The 21455-nt window shown below is 47.6% G+C and overlaps 1 protein-coding gene across 1 annotated transcript in view; it reads right to left on the minus strand.

Moving 5' to 3' along the window:
* Positions 1-21374, minus strand: part of PIGX (phosphatidylinositol glycan anchor biosynthesis class X) — a 69758-nt gene extending 48384 nt beyond the window's left edge. Inside the window, exon 1 of the mRNA XM_075338707.1 lies at positions 21306-21374. The gene's annotated coding sequence lies outside the window, so the exon portion shown is untranslated. The remainder of the gene's footprint in view (positions 1-21305) is intronic.
* Positions 21375-21455: the final 81 nt, after the last annotated feature.

Raw genomic sequence — 21455 nt, forward strand, 5'->3', positions numbered from 1 at the left:
TTACGCCGTCCCCCATCGCTCAATTTCATACCTCAGGACACCGCCCAGTGCGCCTAAGGTCTCACGCATGCGCTGTGCCACTCCAGCAGGACTGTGCACAGTGTGACCACTGGTGACATGTTGCGCAGGCATGAGATTATGGGCGGCGCTGTGATTGTCATCAGCAAGTACCCACCCATAATCTCGTGCCCGCGCTTTTCACTCTGCCTCCACCGTAAGGCTATGTGCGCACTAGGCGTTTTTGCCGCGTTTTTAGCGGCGTTTTTTACCGCGTTTTTGTGCTGAAAACGCAGTGACATTGCTTCCCCAGCAATGTCAATGGGTTTTCAGAAGTGCTGTCCTCACACAGCGTTTTTTTTTAGCTGCGTTTTTGTGGTGACCACAAAAACGCAGCATGTCAATTATTTCTGCGTTTTCCACTGCGTTTTTCACTCATTGAATTCAATGAGATGTTAAAAACGCAATGAATAACGCATATAGCTGTGTTTCTATGACTAAAAACGCAGCTATAAACGCAAGGGGTGGGCACTACAGTGACGTGTACAGGAAGAGGATTCCTTCTGTTGGTAAACACAGAAGCAGGAATCCTCCCGGTACCGTCACCGCTGCCTCCACCTCCCGTCCTGTGCACGTCAGCTCCGTGCGGCGCCATGTCTGGGCGGGAGGTGGAGGCAGCGGCGAAAACCAAAGTGAACAGTAGAAAAAAAAAAATGTCATATACTCACCTGTCCGCAGGGTCCCGGTGCCATGCCCGCTCCCATCTCCTCCCGGTCCCGCCGCTCTGGCGGTGTGCAGTCTCCCCGGGGCAGGACCTTGCTTGCAGGACCTGGCGAGGGATCACCTGATGCAGTCACCTGACGCATCAGCTGATCGCGGTGTCGCCGGCTTTTTCGCGCCCGGCCGGCTATCAGCTGATCCTGCCGTCAGGGGACTTCATCAGCTGATTACCGGCAGCTCCGGCAGCGATCGTATAGGATCAGACTCCTGTCCAATCGATCGCTCCAGGAGCTGCCGGTAATCACCACAGCACATAAGTGAGTATTATTTTTTTTTTTTTTTCTACTGATGCATCAGCTGATTGTATAATCGGCTTTTATACAATCAGCTGATGTGTGATGGGATTCAGGCACTTGATCCTGACACATCATCTGATCGCTTTGCCTTCCAGCAAACCGATCAGATGATATTGGATCCTGATTGGACGGCGCGGGACCCTGACCCAGGATTACTGCGGAGGGGGGTTTATTTCAATAAAGATGGAGTCACTAATTGTGTTGTGTTTTATTTCTAATAAAAATATTTTTCTGTGTTGTGTTTTTTTTTTATCATTACTAGAAATTCATGGTGGCCATGCCTAATATTGGCGTGACACCATGAATTTCGGGCTTAGGGCTAGCTGATAATATACAGCTAGCCCTAACTCCATTATTACCTAGCTAGCCACCCGGCATCAGGGCAGCTAGAAGAGTTGGATACAGCGCCAGAAGATGGCGCTTCTATGAAAGCGCCATTTTCTGGGGTGGCTGCTGACTGCAATTCGCAGTGGGGGTGCCCAGAAAGCATGGGCACCCTGCACTGTGGATTCCAATCCCCAGCTGCCTAGTTGTACCCGGCTGGACTCAAAAATTAGGCGAAGCCCACGTCATTTTTTTTTTTTAATTATTTCATGAAATAATTAAAAAAAAAGGGCTTCTCTATATTTTTGGTTCCCAGCCGGGTACAAATAGGCAGCTGGGGGTTGGGGGCAGCCCGTATCTGCCTGCTGTACCCGGCTAGCATACAAAAATATGGCGAAGCCCATGTCATTTTTTTTTCTTTTTGGGCAAAAAACTGCATACAGTCCTGGATGGAGGCTGCTGAGCCTTGTAGTTCTGCAGCTGCTGCCTGCTCTCCTGCATACACTAGTGAATGGAGGATGCTGAGACTTGTAGTTCTGCAGCTGCTGCCTGCTCTCCTGCATACACTAGTGAATGGAGGATGCTGAGACTTGTAGTTCTGCAGCTGCTGCCTGCTCTCCTGCATACACTAGTGAATGGAGGATGCTGAGACTTGTAGTTCTGCAGCTGCTGTCTGCTCTCCTGCATACACTAGTGAATGGAGGATGCTGAGACTTGTAGTTCTACAGCTGCTGTCTGCTCTCCTGCATACACTAGTGAATGGAGGATGCTGAGACTTGTAGTTCTGCAGCTGCTGTCTGCTCTCCTGCATACAATGAACATTTTGAAGAAGGAAATGACATCAGACCTTTTTTTTTTTTTTTTTTTCATCAACAATCTTTAATGGCATTGTGCACTGATTAAAAACGCAGTGAGCAAAAACGCAGCAAAAAACGCACCAAATCGCGGCAAAAACGCATGCGTTTTTGCCGCGTTTTTTTAGCCGCGGGTGCGTGCGTTTTTTAGACAAAAACGCACATAAAAACGCAGCGTGAAAAAAACGCCTAGTGCGCACATAGCCTTATGCTGCTCCGCTCCTCCCATCTATTTCCTGCTCCAGGGCAAGATGGGAAAGAGGTGACGTGGGTTCATCTGGCCAGCGCTTGCGCAGAACGGTGGAGGCAGAGGGGAAAGCGCGGGCACGAGATTATGGGCGGGTACTTGCTGATGAAAATGACAGCGCCGCCCATAATCTCACGCCTGCGCAACACGTCACCAGTGGTCACACTGTGCACAGTCCCGCTAGAGTGGCACGGGGCATGCGCGAGACCTGGGGCGCACTGGGCGGCGTCCTGAGGTATGAAATTGAGCGATAGGGGGCGATGTAAAGCAGCAGGAGGCAGGATAACGGACACAAGACAGCCCGCCCCCGTATACGATTAACAAGATTTGCATAGGAAAAGGTACAACTTTATAAAGTATTTATTTTGGTCTAAAAGGGGGCACAATAGCAATAGGAACCTTTCCAGAATACAGCCCAGGAGCTGCACAGGGGGCATCTTTTAGGTTTAGTGCAAAATTTCTGCTGTCAGGTTCCCTTTAATATCCTCTCTTTGTCATTCGCCAGATTCGTGCACGCCTGGCTTTTATTCCTCTGCACGCCCTGGTTTAGGATTGCTTTTGCAGGGTACGCTGTAGTTGTCACTGGTGCATACAGTGGATATGGCTACAAGCCCTGGTTTAGGATTGCTTTTGCAGGATACGCTGTAGTTGTCGCTGGTGCATACAGTGGATATGGCTACAAGCCCTGGTTTAGGATTGCTTTTGCAGGGTACGCTGTAGTTGTCGCTGGTGCATACAGTGGATATGGCTACAAGCCCTGGTTTAGGATTGCTTTTGCAGGGTACGCTGTAGTTGTCGCTGGTGCATACAGTGGATATGGCTACAAGCCCTGGTTTAGGATTGCTTTTGCAGGGTACGCTGTAGTTGTCGCTGGTGCATACAGTGGATATGGCTACAAGCCCTGGTTTAGGATTGCTTTTGCAGGATACGCTGTAGTTGTCACTGGTGCATACAGTGGATATGGCTACAAGCCCTGGTTTAGGATTGCTTTTGCAGGATACGCTGTAGTTGTCACTGGTGCATACAGTGGATATGGCTACAAGCCCTGGTTTAGGATTGCTTTTGCAGGGTACGCTGTAGTTGTCGCTGGTGCATACAGTGGATATGGCTACAAGCCCTGGTTTAGGATTGCTTTTGCAGGGCGCTGTAGTTGTCGCTGGTGCATACAGTGGATATGGCTACAAGCCCTGGTTTAGGATTGCTTTGCAGGATACGCTGTAGTTGTCACTGGTGCATACAGTGGATATGGCTACAAGCCCTGGTTTAGGATTGCTTTGCAGGATACGCTGTAGTTGTCACTGGTGCATACAGTGGATATGGCTACAAGCCCTGGTTTAGGATTGCTTTTGCAGGGTACGCTGTAGTTGTCACTGGTGCATACAGTGGATATGGCTACAAGCCCTGGTTTAGGATTGCTTTTGCAGGGTACGCTGTAGTTGTCGCTGGTGCATACAGTGGATATGGCTACAAGCCCTGGTTTAGGATTGCTTTTGCAGGATACGCTGTAGTTGTCGCTGGTATATACAGTGGATATGGCTACAAGCCCTGGTTTAGGATTGCTTTGCAGGATACGCTGTAGTTGTCACTGGTGCATACAGTGGATATGGCTACAAGCCCTGGTTTAGGATTGCTTTTGCAGGGCGCTGTAGTTGTCGCTGCTGCATACAGTGGATATGGCTACAAGCCCTGGTTTAGGATTGCTTTTGCAGGGCGCTGTAGTTGTCGCTGGTGCATACAGTGGATATGGCTACAAGCCCTGGTTTAGGATTGCTTTGCAGGATACGCTGTAGTTGTCACTGGTGCATACAGTGGATATGGCTACAAGCCCTGGTTTAGGATTGCTTTGCAGGATACGCTGTAGTTGTCACTGGTGCATACAGTGGATATGGCTACAAGCCCTGGTTTAGGATTGCTTTTGCAGGGTACGCTGTAGTTATCACTGGTGCATACAGTGGATATGGCTACAAGCCCTGGTTTAGGATTGCTTTTGCAGGGTACGCTGTAGTTGTCGCTGGTGCATACAGTGGATATGGCTACAAGCCCTGGTTTAGGATTGCTTTTGCAGGGTACGCTGTAGTTGTCGCTGGTGCATACAGTGGATATGGCTACAAGCCCTGGTTTAGGATTGCTTTTGCAGGATACGCTGTAGTTGTCGCTGGTATATACAGTGGATATGGCTACAAGCCCTGGTTTAGGATTGCTTTGCAGGATACGCTGTAGTTGTCGCTGGTATATACAGTGGATATGGCTACAAGCCCTGGTTTAGGATTGCTTTTGCAGGATACGCTGTAGTTCTCGCTGGTATATACAGTGGATATGGCTACAAGCCCTGGTTTAGGATTGCTTTGCAGGATACGCTGTAGTTGTCGCTGGTATATACAGTGGATATGGCTACAAGCCCTGGTTTAGGATTGCTTTGCAGGATACGCTGTAGTTGTCGCTGGTGCATACAGTGGATATGGCTACAAGCCCTGGTTTAGGATTGCTTTTGCAGGGTACGCTGTAGTTGTCACTGGTGCATACAGTGGATATGGCTACAAGCCCTGGTTTAGGATTGCTTTTGCAGGGTACGCTGTAGTTGTCACTGGTGCATACAGTGGATATGGCTACAAGCCATGGTTTAGGATTGCTTTTGCAGGGTACGCTGTAGTTGTCACTGGTGCATACAGTGGATATGGCTACAAGCCCTGGTTTAGGATTGCTTTTGCAGGATACGCTGTAGTTGTCGCTGGTATATACAGTGGATATGGCTACAAGCCCTGGTTTAGGATTGCTTTTGCAGGGTACGCTGTAGTTGTCGCTGGTATATACAGTGGATATGGCTACAAGCCCTGGTTTAGGATTGCTTTTGCAGGGTACGCTGTAGTTGTCGCTGGTGCATACAGTGGATATGGCTACAAGCCCTGGTTTAGGATTGCTTTTGCAGGATACGCTGTAGTTGTCGCTGGTGCATACAGTGGATATGGCTACAAGCCCTGGTTTAGGATTGCTTTTGCAGGGTACGCTGTAGTTGTCGCTGGTATATACAGTGGATATGGCTACAAGCCCTGGTTTAGGATTGCTTTTGCAGGGTACGCTGTAGTTGTCGCTGGTGCATACAGTGGATATGGCTACAAGCCCTGGTTTAGGATTGCTTTTGCAGGGTACGCTGTAGTTGTCACTGGTGCATACAGTGGATATGGCTACAAGCCCTGGTTTAGGATTGCTTTGCAGGATACGCTGTAGTTGTCGCTGGTATATACAGTGGATATGGCTACAAGCCCTGGTTTAGGATTGCTTTTGCAGGATACGCTGTAGTTGTCGCTGGTGCATACAGTGGATATGGCTACAAGCCCTGGTTTAGGATTGCTTTGCAGGATACGCTGTAGTTGTCGCTGGTATATACAGTGGATATGGCTACAAGCCCTGGTTTAGGATTGCTTTGCAGGATACGCTGTAGTTGTCGCTGGTATATACAGTGGATATGGCTACAAGCCCTGGTTTAGGATTGCTTTTGCAGGATACGCTGTAGTTGTCGCTGGTATATACAGTGGATATGGCTACAAGCCCTGGTTTAGGATTGTTTTTGCAGGATACGCTGTAGTTGTCGCTGGTATATACAGTGGATATGGCTACAAGCCCTGGTTTAGGATTGCTTTGCAGGATACGCTGTAGTTGTCGCTGGTATATACAGTGGATATGGCTACAAGCCCTGGTTTAGGATTGCTTTGCAGGATACGCTGTAGTTGTCGCTGGTGCATACAGTGGATATGGCTACAAGCCCTGGTTTAGGATTGCTTTTGCAGGGTACGCTGTAGTTGTCACTGGTGCATACAGTGGATATGGCTACAAGCCCTGGTTTAGGATTGCTTTGCAGGGTACGCTGTAGTTGTCACTGGTGCATACAGTGGATATGGCTACAAGCCCTGGTTTAGGATTGCTTTTGCAGGATACGCTGTAGTTGTCGCTGGTATATACAGTGGATATGGCTACAAGCCCTGGTTTAGGATTGCTTTTGCAGGGTACGCTGTAGTTGTCGCTGGTGCATACAGTGGATATGGCTACAAGCCCTGGTTTAGGATTGCTTTTGCAGGGTACGCTGTAGTTGTCGCTGGTATATACAGTGGATATGGCTACAAGCCCTGGTTTAGGATTGCTTTTGCAGGATACGCTGTAGTTGTCGCTGGTGCATACAGTGGATATGGCTACAAGCCCTGGTTTAGGATTGCTTTTGCAGGGCGCTGTAGTTGTCGCTGGTGCATACAGTGGATATGGCTACAAGCCCTGGTTTAGGATTGCTTTTGCAGGGCGCTGTAGTTGTCGCTGGTGCATACAGTGGATATGGCTACAAGCCCTGGTTTAGGATTGCTTTTGCAGGATACGCTGTAGTTGTCGCTGGTGCATACAGTGGATATGGCTACAAGCCCTGGTTTAGGATTGCTTTTGCAGGATACGCTGTAGTTGTCGCTGGTGCATACAGTGGATATGGCTACAAGCCCTGGTTTAGGATTGCTTTTGCAGTATACGCTGTAGTTGTCGCTGGTGCATACAGTGGATATGGCTACAAGCCCTGGTTTAGGATTGCTTTTGCAGTATACGCTGTAGTTGTCGCTGGTGCATACAGTGGATATGGCTACAAGCCCTGGTTTAGGATTGCTTTTGCAGGGCGCTGTAGTTGTCGCTGGTGCATACAGTGGATATGGCTACAAGCCCTGGTTTAGGATTGCTTTTGCAGGGTACGCTGTAGTTGTCGCTGGTGCATACAGTGGATATGGCTACAAGCCCTGGTTTAGGATTGCTTTTGCAGGGCGCTGTAGTTGTCGCTGGTGCATACAGTGGATATGGCTACAAGCCCTGGTTTAGGATTGCTTTTGCAGGGCGCTGTAGTTGTCGCTGGTATATACAGTGGATATGGCTACAAGCCCTGGTTTAGGATTGCTTTTGCAGGGTACGCTGTAGTTGTCGCTGGTGCATACAGTGGATATGGCTACAAGCCCTGGTTTAGGATTGCTTTTGCAGGATACGCTGTAGTTGTCGCTGGTGCATACAGTGGATATGGCTACAAGCCCTGGTTTAGGATTGCTTTTGCAGGGTACGCTGTAGTTGTCGCTGGTGCATACAGTGGATATGTCTACAAGCCCTGGTTTAGGATTGCTTTTGCAGTATACGCTGTAGTTGTCGCTGGTGCATACAGTGGATATGGCTACAAGCCCTGGTTTAGGATTGCTTTTGCAGGGTACGCTGTAGTTGTCGCTGGTGCATACAGTGGATATGGCTACAAGCCCTGGTTTAGGATTGCTTTTGCAGGATACGCTGTAGTTGTCGCTGGTGCATACAGTGGATATAGCTACAAGCCCTGGTTTAGGATTGCTTTTGCAGTATACCCTGTAGTTGTCGCTGGTGCATACAGTGGATATGGCTACAAGCCCTGGTTTAGGATTGCTTTTGCAGTATACGCTGTAGTTGTCGCTGGTGCATACAGTGGATATGGCTACAAGCCCTGGTTTAGGATTGCTTTTGCAGGGCGCTGTAGTTGTCGCTGGTGCATACAGTGGATATGGCTACAAGCCCTGGTTTAGGATTGCTTTTGCAGGGTACGCTGTAGTTGTCGCTGGTGCATACAGTGGATATGGCTACAAGCCCTGGTTTAGGATTGCTTTGCAGGATACGCTGTAGTTGTCGCTGGTGCATACAGTGGATATGGCTACAAGCCCTGGTTTAGGATTGCTTTTGCAGTATACGCTGTAGTTGTCGCTGGTGCATACAGTGGATATGGCTACAAGCCCTGGTTTAGGATTGCTTTTGCAGGGTACGCTGTAGTTGTCACTGGTGCATACAGTGGATATGGCTACAAGCCCTGGTTTAGGATTGCTTTTGCAGGATACGCTGTAGTTGTCGCTGGTGCATACAGTGGATATGGCTACAAGCCCTGGTTTAGGATTGCTTTTGCAGGGCGCTGTAGTTGTCGCTGGTGCATACAGTGGATATGGCTACAAGCCCTGGTTTAGGATTGCTTTTGCAGGGCGCTGTAGTTGTCGCTGGTATATACAGTGGATATGGCTACAAGCCCTGGTTTAGGATTGCTTTTGCAGGATACGCTGTAGTTGTCGCTGGTGCATACAGTGGATATGGCTACAAGCCCTGGTTTAGGATTGCTTTTGCAGGATACGCTGTAGTTGTCGCTGGTATATACAGTGGATATGGCTACAAGCCCTGGTTTAGGATTGCTTTTGCAGGATACGCTGTAGTTGTCACTGGTATATACAGTGGATATGGCTACAAGCCCTGGTTTAGGATTGCTTTTGCAGGGTACGCTGTAGTTGTCACTGGTGCATACAGTGGATATGGCTACAAGCCCTGGTTTAGGATTGCTTTTGCAGGATACGCTGTAGTTGTCGCTGGTATATACAGTGGATATGGCTACAAGCCCTGGTTTAGGATTGCTTTTGCAGGATACGCTGTAGTTGTCACTGGTATATACAGTGGATATGGCTACAAGCCCTGGTTTAGGATTGCTTTTGCAGGGCGCTGTAGTTGTCGCTGGTGCATACAGTGGATATGGCTACAAGCCCTGGTTTAGGATTGCTTTTGCAGGGCGCTGTAGTTGTCGCTGGTGCATACAGTGGATATGGCTACAAGCCCTGGTTTAGGATTGCTTTTGCAGGGCGCTGTAGTTGTCGCTGGTATATACAGTGGATATGGCTACAAGCCCTGGTTTAGGATTGCTTTTGCAGGGTACGCTGTAGTTGTCGCTGGTGCATACAGTGGATATGGCTACAAGCCCTGGTTTAGGATTGCTTTGCAGGATACGCTGTAGTTGTCGCTGGTGAATACAGTGGATATGGCTACAAGCCCTGGTTTAGGATTGCTTTTGCAGGGTACGCTGTAGTTGTCGCTGGTGCATACAGTGGATATGGCTACAAGCCCTGGTTTAGGATTGCTTTTGCAGGATACGCTGTAGTTGTCGCTGGTGCATACAGTGGATATGGCTACAAGCCCTGGTTTAGGATTGCTTTTGCAGGGTACGCTGTAGTTGTCGCTGGTATATACAGTGGATATGGCTACAAGCCCTGGTTTAGGATTGCTTTTGCAGTATACGCTGTAGTTGTCACTGGTATATACAGTGGATATGGCTACAAGCCCTGGTTTAGGATTGCTTTTGCAGTATACGCTGTAGTTGTCGCTGGTGCATACAGTGGATATGGCTACAAGCCCTGGTTTAGGATTGCTTTTGCAGTATACGCTGTAGTTGTCGCTGGTGCATACAGTGGATATGGCTACAAGCCCTGGTTTAGGATTGCTTTTGCAGGGTACGCTGTAGTTGTCGCTGGTGCATACAGTGGATATGGCTACAAGCCCTGGTTTAGGATTGCTTTTGCAGGGTACGCTGTAGTTGTCGCTGGTATATACAGTGGATATGGCTACAAGCCCTGGTTTAGGATTGCTTTTGCAGGGTACGCTGTAGTTGTCGCTGGTATATACAGTGGATATGGCTACAAGCCCTGGTTTAGGATTGCTTTTGCAGGGTACGCTGTAGTTGTCGCTGGTGCATACAGTGGATATGGCTACAAGCCCTGGTTTAGGATTGCTTTTGCAGGATACGCTGTAGTTGTCGCTGGTGCATACAGTGGATATGGCTACAAGCCCTGGTTTAGGATTGCTTTTGCAGGGTACGCTGTAGTTGTCACTGGTATATACAGTGGATATGGCTACAAGCCCTGGTTTAGGATTGCTTTTGCAGGATACGCTGTAGTTGTCACTGGTATATACAGTGGATATGGCTACAAGCCCTGGTTTAGGATTGCTTTTGCAGTATACGCTGTAGTTGTCGCTGGTATATACAGTGGATATGGCTACAAGCCCTGGTTTAGGATTGCTTTTGCAGTATACGCTGTAGTTGTCGCTGGTGCATACAGTGGATATGGCTACAAGCCCTGGTTTAGGATTGCTTTTGCAGGGTACGCTGTAGTTGTCGCTGGTGCATACAGTGGATATGGCTACAAGCCCTGGTTTAGGATTGCTTTTGCAGGGTACGCTGTAGTTGTCGCTGGTGCATACAGTGGATATGGCTACAAGCCCTGGTTTAGGATTGCTTTTGCAGGATACGCTGTAGTTGTCACTGGTGCATACAGTGGATATGGCTACAAGCCCTGGTTTAGGATTGCTTTTGCAGTATACGCTGTAGTTGTCACTGGTATATACAGTGGATATGGCTACAAGCCCTGGTTTAGGATTGCTTTTGCAGGATACGCTGTAGTTGTCGCTGGTATATACAGTGGATATGGCTACAAGCCCTGGTTTAGGATTGCTTTTGCAGGATACGCTGTAGTTGTCGCTGGTGCATACAGTGGATATGGCTACAAGCCCTGGTTTAGGATTGCTTTGCAGGGCGCTGTAGTTGTCGCTGGTATATACAGTGGATATGGCTAAAAGCCCTGGTTTAGGATTGCTTTTGCAGGATACGCTGTAGTTGTCACTGGTGCATATAGTGGATATGGCTACAAGCCCTGGTTTAGGATTGCTTTTGCAGTATACGCTGTAGTTGTCACTGGTATATACAGTGGATATGGCTACAAGCCCTGGTTTAGGATTGCTTTTGCAGTATACGCTGTAGTTGTCGCTGGTATATACAGTGGATATGGCTACAAGCCCTGGTTTAGGATTGCTTTTGCAGTATACGCTGTAGTTGTCGCTGGTGCATACAGTGGATATGGCTACAAGCCCTGGTTTAGGATTGCTTTTGCAGGGTACGCTGTAGTTGTCGCTGGTGCATACAGTGGATATGGCTACAAGCCCTGGTTTAGGATTGCTTTTGCAGGATACGCTGTAGTTGTCACTGGTGCATACAGTGGATATGGCTACAAGCCCTGGTTTAGGATTGCTTTTGCAGTATACGCTGTAGTTGTCACTGGTATATACAGTGGATATGGCTACAAGCCCTGGTTTAGGATTGCTTTTGCAGGATACGCTGTAGTTGTCGCTGGTATATACAGTGGATATGGCTACAAGCCCTGGTTTAGGATTGCTTTTGCAGGATACGCTGTAGTTGTCGCTGGTGCATACAGTGGATATGGCTACAAGCCCTGGTTTAGGATTGCTTTGCAGGGCGCTGTAGATGTCGCTGGTATATACAGTGGATATGGCTACAAGCCCTGGTTTAGGATTGCTTTTGCAGGATACGCTGTAGTTGTCACTGGTGCATACAGTGGATATGGCTACAAGCCCTGGTTTAGGATTGCTTTTGCAGTATACGCTGTAGTTGTCACTGGTATATACAGTGGATATGGCTACAAGCCCTGGTTTAGGATTGCTTTTGCAGTATACGCTGTAGTTGTCGCTGGTATATACAGTGGATATGGCTACAAGCCCTGGTTTAGGATTGCTTTTGCAGTATACGCTGTAGTTGTCGCTGGTGCATACAGTGGATATGGCTACAAGCCCTGGTTTAGGATTGCTTTTGCAGGGTACGCTGTAGTTGTCGCTGGTGCATACAGTGGATATGGCTACAAGCCCTGGTTTAGGATTGCTTTTGCAGGATACGCTGTAGTTGTCACTGGTGCATACAGTGGATATGGCTACAAGCCCTGGTTTAGGATTGCTTTTGCAGTATACGCTGTAGTTGTCACTGGTATATACAGTGGATATGGCTACAAGCCCTGGTTTAGGATTGCTTTTGCAGGATACGCTGTAGTTGTCGCTGGTATATACAGTGGATATGGCTACAAGCCCTGGTTTAGGATTGCTTTTGCAGGATACGCTGTAGTTGTCGCTGGTGCATACAGTGGATATGGCTACAAGCCCTGGTTTAGGATTGCTTTGCAGGGCGCTGTAGTTGTCGCTGGTATATACAGTGGATATGGCTACAAGCCCTGGTTTAGGATTGCTTTTGCAGGATACGCTGTAGTTGTCACTGGTGCATACAGTGGATATGGCTACAAGCCCTGGTTTAGGATTGCTTTTGCAGTATACGCTGTAGTTGTCACTGGTATATACAGTGGATATGGCTACAAGCCCTGGTTTAGGATTGCTTTTGCAGTATACGCTGTAGTTGTCGCTGGTATATACAGTGGATATGGCTACAAGCCCTGGTTTAGGATTGCTTTTGCAGTATACGCTGTAGTTGTCGCTGGTGCATACAGTGGATATGGCTACAAGCCCTGGTTTAGGATTGCTTTTGCAGGGTACGCTGTAGTTGTCGCTGGTGCATACAGTGGATATGGCTACAAGCCCTGGTTTAGGATTGCTTTTGCAGGATACGCTGTAGTTGTCACTGGTGCATACAGTGGATATGGCTACAAGCCCTGGTTTAGGATTGCTTTTGCAGTATACGCTGTAGTTGTCACTGGTATATACAGTGGATATGGCTACAAGCCCTGGTTTAGGATTGCTTTTGCAGGATACGCTGTAGTTGTCGCTGGTATATACAGTGGATATGGCTACAAGCCCTGGTTTAGGATTGCTTTTGCAGGATACGCTGTAGTTGTCGCTGGTGCATACAGTGGATATGGCTACAAGCCCTGGTTTAGGATTGCTTTGCAGGGCGCTGTAGTTGTCGCTGGTATATACAGTGGATATGGCTACAAGCCCTGGTTTAGGATTGCTTTTGCAGGATACGCTGTAGTTGTCACTGGTGCATACAGTGGATATGGCTACAAGCCCTGGTTTAGGATTGCTTTTGCAGTATACGCTGTAGTTGTCACTGGTATATACAGTGGATATGGCTACAAGCCCTGGTTTAGGATTGCTTTTGCAGTATACGCTGTAGTTGTCGCTGGTATATACAGTGGATATGGCTACAAGCCCTGGTTTAGGATTGCTTTTGCAGTATACGCTGTAGTTGTCGCTGGTGCATACAGTGGATATGGCTACAAGCCCTGGTTTAGGATTGCTTTTGCAGTATACGCTGTAGTTGTCGCTGGTGCATACAGTGGATATGGCTACAAGCCCTGGTTTAGGATTGCTTTTGCAGTATACGCTGTAGTTGTCGCTGGTGCATACAGTGGATATGGCTACAAGCCCTGGTTTAGGATTGCTTTTGCAGGATACGCTGTAGTTGTCGCTGGTATATACAGTGGATATGGCTACAAGCCCTGGTTTAGGATTGCTTTTGCAGGATACGCTGTAGTTGTCGCTGGTGCATACAGTGGATATGGCTACAAGCCCTGGTTTAGGATTGCTTTGCAGGGCGCTGTAGTTGTCGCTGGTATATACAGTGGATATGGCTACAAGCCCTGGTTTAGGATTGCTTTTGCAGGATACGCTGTAGTTGTCACTGGTGCATACAGTGGATATGGCTACAAGCCCTGGTTTAGGATTGCTTTTGCAGTATACGCTGTAGTTGTCACTGGTATATACAGTGGATATGGCTACAAGCCCTGGTTTAGGATTGCTTTTGCAGTATACGCTGTAGTTGTCGCTGGTATATACAGTGGATATGGCTACAAGCCCTGGTTTAGGATTGCTTTTGCAGTATACGCTGTAGTTGTCGCTGGTGCATACAGTGGATATGGCTACAAGCCCTGGTTTAGGATTGCTTTTGCAGTATACGCTGTAGTTGTCGCTGGTGCATACAGTGGATATGGCTACAAGCCCTGGTTTAGGATTGCTTTTGCAGGATACGCTGTAGTTGTCACTGGTGCATACAGTGGATATGGCTACAAGCCCTGGTTTAGGATTGCTTTTGCAGTATACGCTGTAGTTGTCACTGGTATATACAGTGGATATGGCTACAAGCCCTGGTTTAGGATTGCTTTTGCAGGATACGCTGTAGTTGTCGCTGGTATATACAGTGGATATGGCTACAAGCCCTGGTTTAGGATTGCTTTTGCAGGATACGCTGTAGTTGTCGCTGGTGCATACAGTGGATATGGCTACAAGCCCTGGTTTAGGATTGCTTTGCAGGGCGCTGTAGATGTCGCTGGTATATACAGTGGATATGGCTACAAGCCCTGGTTTAGGATTGCTTTTGCAGGATACGCTGTAGTTGTCACTGGTGCATACAGTGGATATGGCTACAAGCCCTGGTTTAGGATTGCTTTTGCAGTATACGCTGTAGTTGTCACTGGTATATACAGTGGATATGGCTACAAGCCCTGGTTTAGGATTGCTTTTGCAGTATACGCTGTAGTTGTCGCTGGTATATACAGTGGATATGGCTACAAGCCCTGGTTTAGGATTGCTTTTGCAGTATACGCTGTAGTTGTCGCTGGTGCATACAGTGGATATGGCTACAAGCCCTGGTTTAGGATTGCTTTTGCAGGGTACGCTGTAGTTGTCGCTGGTGCATACAGTGGATATGGCTACAAGCCCTGGTTTAGGATTGCTTTTGCAGGATACGCTGTAGTTGTCACTGGTGCATACAGTGGATATGGCTACAAGCCCTGGTTTAGGATTGCTTTTGCAGTATACGCTGTAGTTGTCACTGGTATATACAGTGGATATGGCTACAAGCCCTGGTTTAGGATTGCTTTTGCAGGATACGCTGTAGTTGTCGCTGGTATATACAGTGGATATGGCTACAAGCCCTGGTTTAGGATTGCTTTTGCAGGATACGCTGTAGTTGTCGCTGGTGCATACAGTGGATATGGCTACAAGCCCTGGTTTAGGATTGCTTTGCAGGGCGCTGTAGTTGTCGCTGGTATATACAGTGGATATGGCTACAAGCCCTGGTTTAGGATTGCTTTTGCAGGATACGCTGTAGTTGTCACTGGTGCATACAGTGGATATGGCTACAAGCCCTGGTTTAGGATTGCTTTTGCAGTATACGCTGTAGTTGTCACTGGTATATACAGTGGATATGGCTACAAGCCCTGGTTTAGGATTGCTTTTGCAGTATACGCTGTAGTTGTCGCTGGTATATACAGTGGATATGGCTACAAGCCCTGGTTTAGGATTGCTTTTGCAGTATACGCTGTAGTTGTCGCTGGTGCATACAGTGGATATGGCTACAAGCCCTGGTTTAGGATTGCTTTTGCAGGGTACGCTGTAGTTGTCGCTGGTGCATACAGTGGATATGGCTACAAGCCCTGGTTTAGGATTGCTTTTGCAGGATACGCTGTAGTTGTCACTGGTGCATACAGTGGATATGGCTACAAGCCCTGGTTTAGGATTGCTTTTGCAGTATACGCTGTAGTTGTCACTGGTATATACAGTGGATATGGCTACAAGCCCTGGTTTAGGATTGCTTTTGCAGGATACGCTGTAGTTGTCGCTGGTATATACAGTGGATATGGCTACAAGCCCTGGTTTAGGATTGCTTTTGCAGGATACGCTGTAGTTGTCGCTGGTGCATACAGTGGATATGGCTACAAGCCCTGGTTTAGGATTGCTTTGCAGGGCGCTGTAGTTGTCGCTGGTATATACAGTGGATATGGCTACAAGCCCTGGTTTAGGATTGCTTTTGCAGGATACGCTGTAGTTGTCACTGGTGCATACAGTGGATATGGCTACAAGCCCTGGTTTAGGATTGCTTTTGCAGTATACGCTGTAGTTGTCACTGGTATATACAGTGGATATGGCTACAAGCCCTGGTTTAGGATTGCTTTTGCAGTATACGCTGTAGTTGTCGCTGGTATATACAGTGGATATGGCTACAAGCCCTGGTTTAGGATTGCTTTTGCAGTATACGCTGTAGTTGTCGCTGGTGCATACAGTGGATATGGCTACAAGCCCTGGTTTAGGATTGCTTTTGCAGTATACGCTGTAGTTGTCGCTGGTGCATACAGTGGATATGGCTACAAGCCCTGGTTTAGGATTGCTTTTGCAGTATACGCTGTAGTTGTCGCTGGTGCATACAGTGGATATGGCTACAAGCCCTGGTTTAGGATTGCTTTTGCAGGATACGCTGTAGTTGTCGCTGGTATATACAGTGGATATGGCTACAAGCCCTGGTTTAGGATTGCTTTTGCAGGATACGCTGTAGTTGTCGCTGGTGCATACAGTGGATATGGCTACAAGCCCTGGTTTAGGATTGCTTTGCAGGGCGCTGTAGTTGTCGCTGGTATATACAGTGGATATGGCTACAAGCCCTGGTTTAGGATTGCTTTTGCAGGATACGCTGTAGTTGTCACTGGTGCATACAGTGGATATGGCTACAAGCCCTGGTTTAGGATTGCTTTTGCAGTATACGCTGTAGTTGTCACTGGTATATACAGTGGATATGGCTACAAGCCCTGGTTTAGGATTGCTTTTGCAGTATACGCTGTAGTTGTCGCTGGTATATACAGTGGATATGGCTACAAGCCCTGGTTTAGGATTGCTTTTGCAGTATACGCTGTAGTTGTCGCTGGTGCATACAGTGGATATGGCTACAAGCCCTGGTTTAGGATTGCTTTTGCAGGGTACGCTGTAGTTGTCGCTGGTGCATACAGTGGATATGGCTACAAGCCCTGGTTTAGGATTGCTTTTGCAGGATACGCTGTAGTTGTCACTGGTGCATACAGTGGATATGGCTACAAGCCCTGGTTTAGGATTGCTTTTGCAGTATACGCTGTAGTTGTCACTGGTATATACAGTGGATATGGCTACAAGCCCTGGTTTAGGATTGCTTTTGCAGTATACGCTGTAGTTGTCACTGGTATATACAGTGGATATGGCTACAAGCCCTGGTTTAGGATTGCTTTTGCAGGATACGCTGTAGTTGTCGCTGGTATATACAGTGGATATGGCTACAAGCCCTGGTTTAGGATTGCTTTTGCAGGGCGCTGTAGTTGTCGCTGGTGCATACAGTGGATATGGCTACAAGCCCTGGTTTAGGATTGCTTTGCAGGATACGCTGTAGTTGTCACTGCTGCATACAGTGGATATGGCTACAAGCCCTGGTTTAGGATTGCTTTGCAGGGCGCTGTAGTTGTCGCTGGTATATACAGTGGATATGGCTACAAGCCCTGGTTTAGGATTGCTTTTGCAGGATACGCTGTAGTTGTCACTGGTGCATACAGTGGATATGGCTACAAGCCCTGGTTTAGGATTGCTTTTGCAGTATACGCTGTAGTTGTCACTGGTATATACAGTGGATATGGCTACAAGCCCTGGTTTAGGATTGCTTTTGCAGTATACGCTGTAGTTGTCGCTGGTATATACAGTGGATATGGCTACAAGCCCTGGTTTAGGATTGCTTTTGCAGTATACGCTGTAGTTGTCGCTGGTGCATACAGTGGATATGGCTACAAGCCCTGGTTTAGGATTGCTTTTGCAGGGTACGCTGTAGTTGTCGCTGGTGCATACAGTGGATATGGCTACAAGCCCTGGTTTAGGATTGCTTTTGCAGGATACGCTGTAGTTGTCACTGGTGCATACAGTGGATATGGCTACAAGCCCTGGTTTAGGATTGCTTTTGCAGTATACGCTGTAGTTGTCACTGGTATATACAGTGGATATGGCTACAAGCCCTGGTTTAGGATTGCTTTTGCAGGATACGCTGTAGTTGTCGCTGGTATGTACAGTGGATACGGCTACAAGCCCTGGTTTAGGATTGCTTTTGCAGGATACGCTGTAGTTGTCGCTGGTGCATACAGTGGATATGGCTACAAGCCCTGGTTTAGGATTGCTTTGCAGGGCGCTGTAGTTGTCGCTGGTATATACAGTGGATATGGCTACAAGCCCTGGTTTAGGATTGCTTTTGCAGGATACGCTGTAGTTGTCACTGGTGCATACAGTGGATATGGCTACAAGCCCTGGTTTAGGATTGCTTTTGCAGTATACGCTGTAGTTGTCACTGGTATATACAGTGGATATGGCTACAAGCCCTGGTTTAGGATTGCTTTTGCAGTATACGCTGTAGTTGTCGCTGGTATATACAGTGGATATGGCTACAAGCCCTGGTTTAGGATTGCTTTTGCAGTATACGCTGTAGTTGTCGCTGGTGCATACAGTGGATATGGCTACAAGCCCTGGTTTAGGATTGCTTTTGCAGTATACGCTGTAGTTGTCGCTGGTGCATACAGTGGATATGGCTACAAGCCCTGGTTTAGGATTGCTTTTGCAGTATACGCTGTAGTTGTCGCTGGTGCATACAGTGGATATGGCTACAAGCCCTGGTTTAGGATTGCTTTTGCAGGGTACGCTGTAGTTGTCACTGGTATATACAGTGGATATGGCTACAAGCCCTGGTTTAGGATTGCTTTTGCAGGGTACGCTGTAGTTGTCACTGGTGCATACAGTGGATATGGCTACAAGCCCTGGTTTAGGATTGCTTTTGCAGGATACGCTGTAGTTGTCGCTGGTATATACAGTGGATATGGCTACAAGCCCTGGTTTAGGATTGCTTTTGCAGGGCGCTGTAGTTGTCGCTGGTGCATACAGTGGATATGGCTACAAGCCCTGGTTTAGGATTGCTTTTGCAGGATACGCTGTAGTTGTCGCTGGTATATACAGTGGATATGGCTACAAGCCCTGGTTTAGGATTGCTTTTGCAGGATACGCTGTAGTTGTCGCTGGTGCATACAGTGGATATGGCTACAAGCCCTGGTTTAGGATTGCTTTGCAGGGCGCTGTAGTTGTCGCTGGTATATACAGTGGATATGGCTACAAGCCCTGGTTTAGGATTGCTTTTGCAGGATACGCTGTAGTTGTCACTGGTGCATACAGTGGATATGGCTACAAGCCCTGGTTTAGGATTGCTTTTGCAGTATACGCTGTAGTTGTCACTGGTATATACAGTGGATATGGCTACAAGCCCTGGTTTAGGATTGCTTTTGCAGTATACGTTGTAGTTGTCGCTGGTATATACAGTGGATATGGCTACAAGCCCTGGTTTAGGATTGCTTTTGCAGTATACGCTGTAGTTGTCGCTGGTGCATACAGTGGATATGGCTACAAGCCCTGGTTTAGGATTGCTTTTGCAGGGTACGCTGTAGTTGTCGCTGGTGCATACAGTGGATATGGCTACAAGCCCTGGTTTAGGATTGCTTTTGCAGGATACGCTGTAGTTGTCACTGGTGCATACAGTGGATATGGCTACAAGCCCTGGTTTAGGATTGCTTTTGCAGTATACGCTGTAGTTGTCACTGGTATATACAGTGGATATGGCTACAAGCCCTGGTTTAGGATTGCTTTTGCAGGATACGCTGTAGTTGTCGCTGGTATATACAGTGGATATGGCTACAAGCCCTGGTTTAGGATTGCTTTTGCAGGATACGCTGTAGTTGTCGCTGGTGCATACAGTGGATATGGCTACAAGCCCTGGTTTAGGATTGCTTTGCAGGGCGCTGTAGTTGTCGCTGGTATATACAGTGGATATGGCTACAAGCCCTGGTTTAGGATTGCTTTTGCAGGATACGCTGTAGTTGTCACTGGTGCATACAGTGGATATGGCTACAAGCCCTGGTTTAGGATTGCTTTTGCAGTATACGCTGTAGTTGTCACTGGTATATACAGTGGATATGGCTACAAGCCCTGGTTTAGGATTGCTTTTGCAGTATACGCTGTAGTTGTCGCTGGTATATACAGTGGATATGGCTACAAGCCCTGGTTTAGGATTGCTTTTGCAGTATACGCTGTAGTTGTCGCTGGTGCATACAGTGGATATGGCTACAAGCCCTGGTTTAGGATTGCTTTTGCAGGGTACGCTGTAGTTGTCGCTGGTGCATACAGTGGATATGGCTACAAGCCCTGGTTTAGGATTGCTTTTGCAGGATACGCTGTAGTTGTCACTGGTGCATACAGTGGATATGGCTACAAGCCCTGGTTTAGGATTGCTTTTGCAGTATACGCTGTAGTTGTCACTGGTATATACAGTGGATATGGCTACAAGCCCTGGTTTAGGATTGCTTTTGCAGGATACGCTGTAGTTGTCGCTGGTATATACAGTGGATATGGCTACAAGCCCTGGTTTAGGATTGCTTTTGCAGGATACGCTGTAGTTGTCGCTGGTGCATACAGTGGATATGGCTACAAGCCCTGGTTTAGGATTGCTTTGCAGGGCGCTGTAGTTGTCGCTGGTATATACAGTGGATATGGCTACAAGCCCTGGTTTAGGATTGCTTTTGCAGGATACGCTGTAGTTGTCACTGGTGCATACAGTGGATATGGCTACAAGCCCTGGTTTAGGATTGCTTTTGCAGTATACGCTGTAGTTGTCACTGGTATATACAGTGGATATGGCTACAAGCCCTGGTTTAGGATTGCTTTTGCAGTATACGCTGTAGTTGTCGCTGGTATATACAGTGGATATGGCTACAAGCCCTGGTTTAGGATTGCTTTTGCAGTATACGCTGTAGTTGTCGCTGGTGCATACAGTGGATATGGCTACAAGCCCTGGTTTAGGATTGCTTTTGCAGGGTACGCTGTAGTTGTCGCTGGTGCATACAGTGGATATGGCTACAAGCCCTGGTTTAGGATTGCTTTTGCAGGATACGCTGTAGTTGTCACTGGTGCATACAGTGGATATGGCTACAAGCCCTGGTTTAGGATTGCTTTTGCAGTATACGCTGTAGTTGTCGCTGGTATATACAGTGGATATGGCTACAAGCCCTGGTTTAGGATTGCTTTGCAGTATACGCTGTAGTTGTCGCTGGTATATACAGTGGATATGGCTACAAGCCCTATTCTAGGTTTTTATCATAAAAGAAATCCCACGCCTAGAATGATCTCCGCACTCTGCCGCACATAATCTGCACACAGCCTGAGAAACAAACTGCAGTCACATTGAGGGGAGGGAATAAGAAACCTGTAATAAGTAACTATGGATACAAGAGCTGCAGAGGAGACTTCTCCGTGGATCTTCAGTCAGGATCACACAGACATGTCGTACATACTCCACATATCGTGACATAACAGCGCATGTCTGTCAGTGCAGAGCTGCTGCTCCCATATAAGCGAAATATTTACCCTACCGGCGTCTTCTGCTCATCCTGCAGCCACTTCCGCGTTCCACGGGGGTCCTTCTAAGGACCCATCATAGGAGTATAGTAAGGTGCCTGAACAAAATAAACGAGAAATATTTGGTAAAATATTCTTATAGCGTACTCCTGGTGTCCC

The sequence above is a fragment of the Anomaloglossus baeobatrachus genome, chromosome 3 (assembly GCF_048569485.1).
Source record: "Anomaloglossus baeobatrachus isolate aAnoBae1 chromosome 3, aAnoBae1.hap1, whole genome shotgun sequence".
Lineage (NCBI taxonomy): Eukaryota > Metazoa > Chordata > Amphibia > Anura > Aromobatidae > Anomaloglossus > Anomaloglossus baeobatrachus.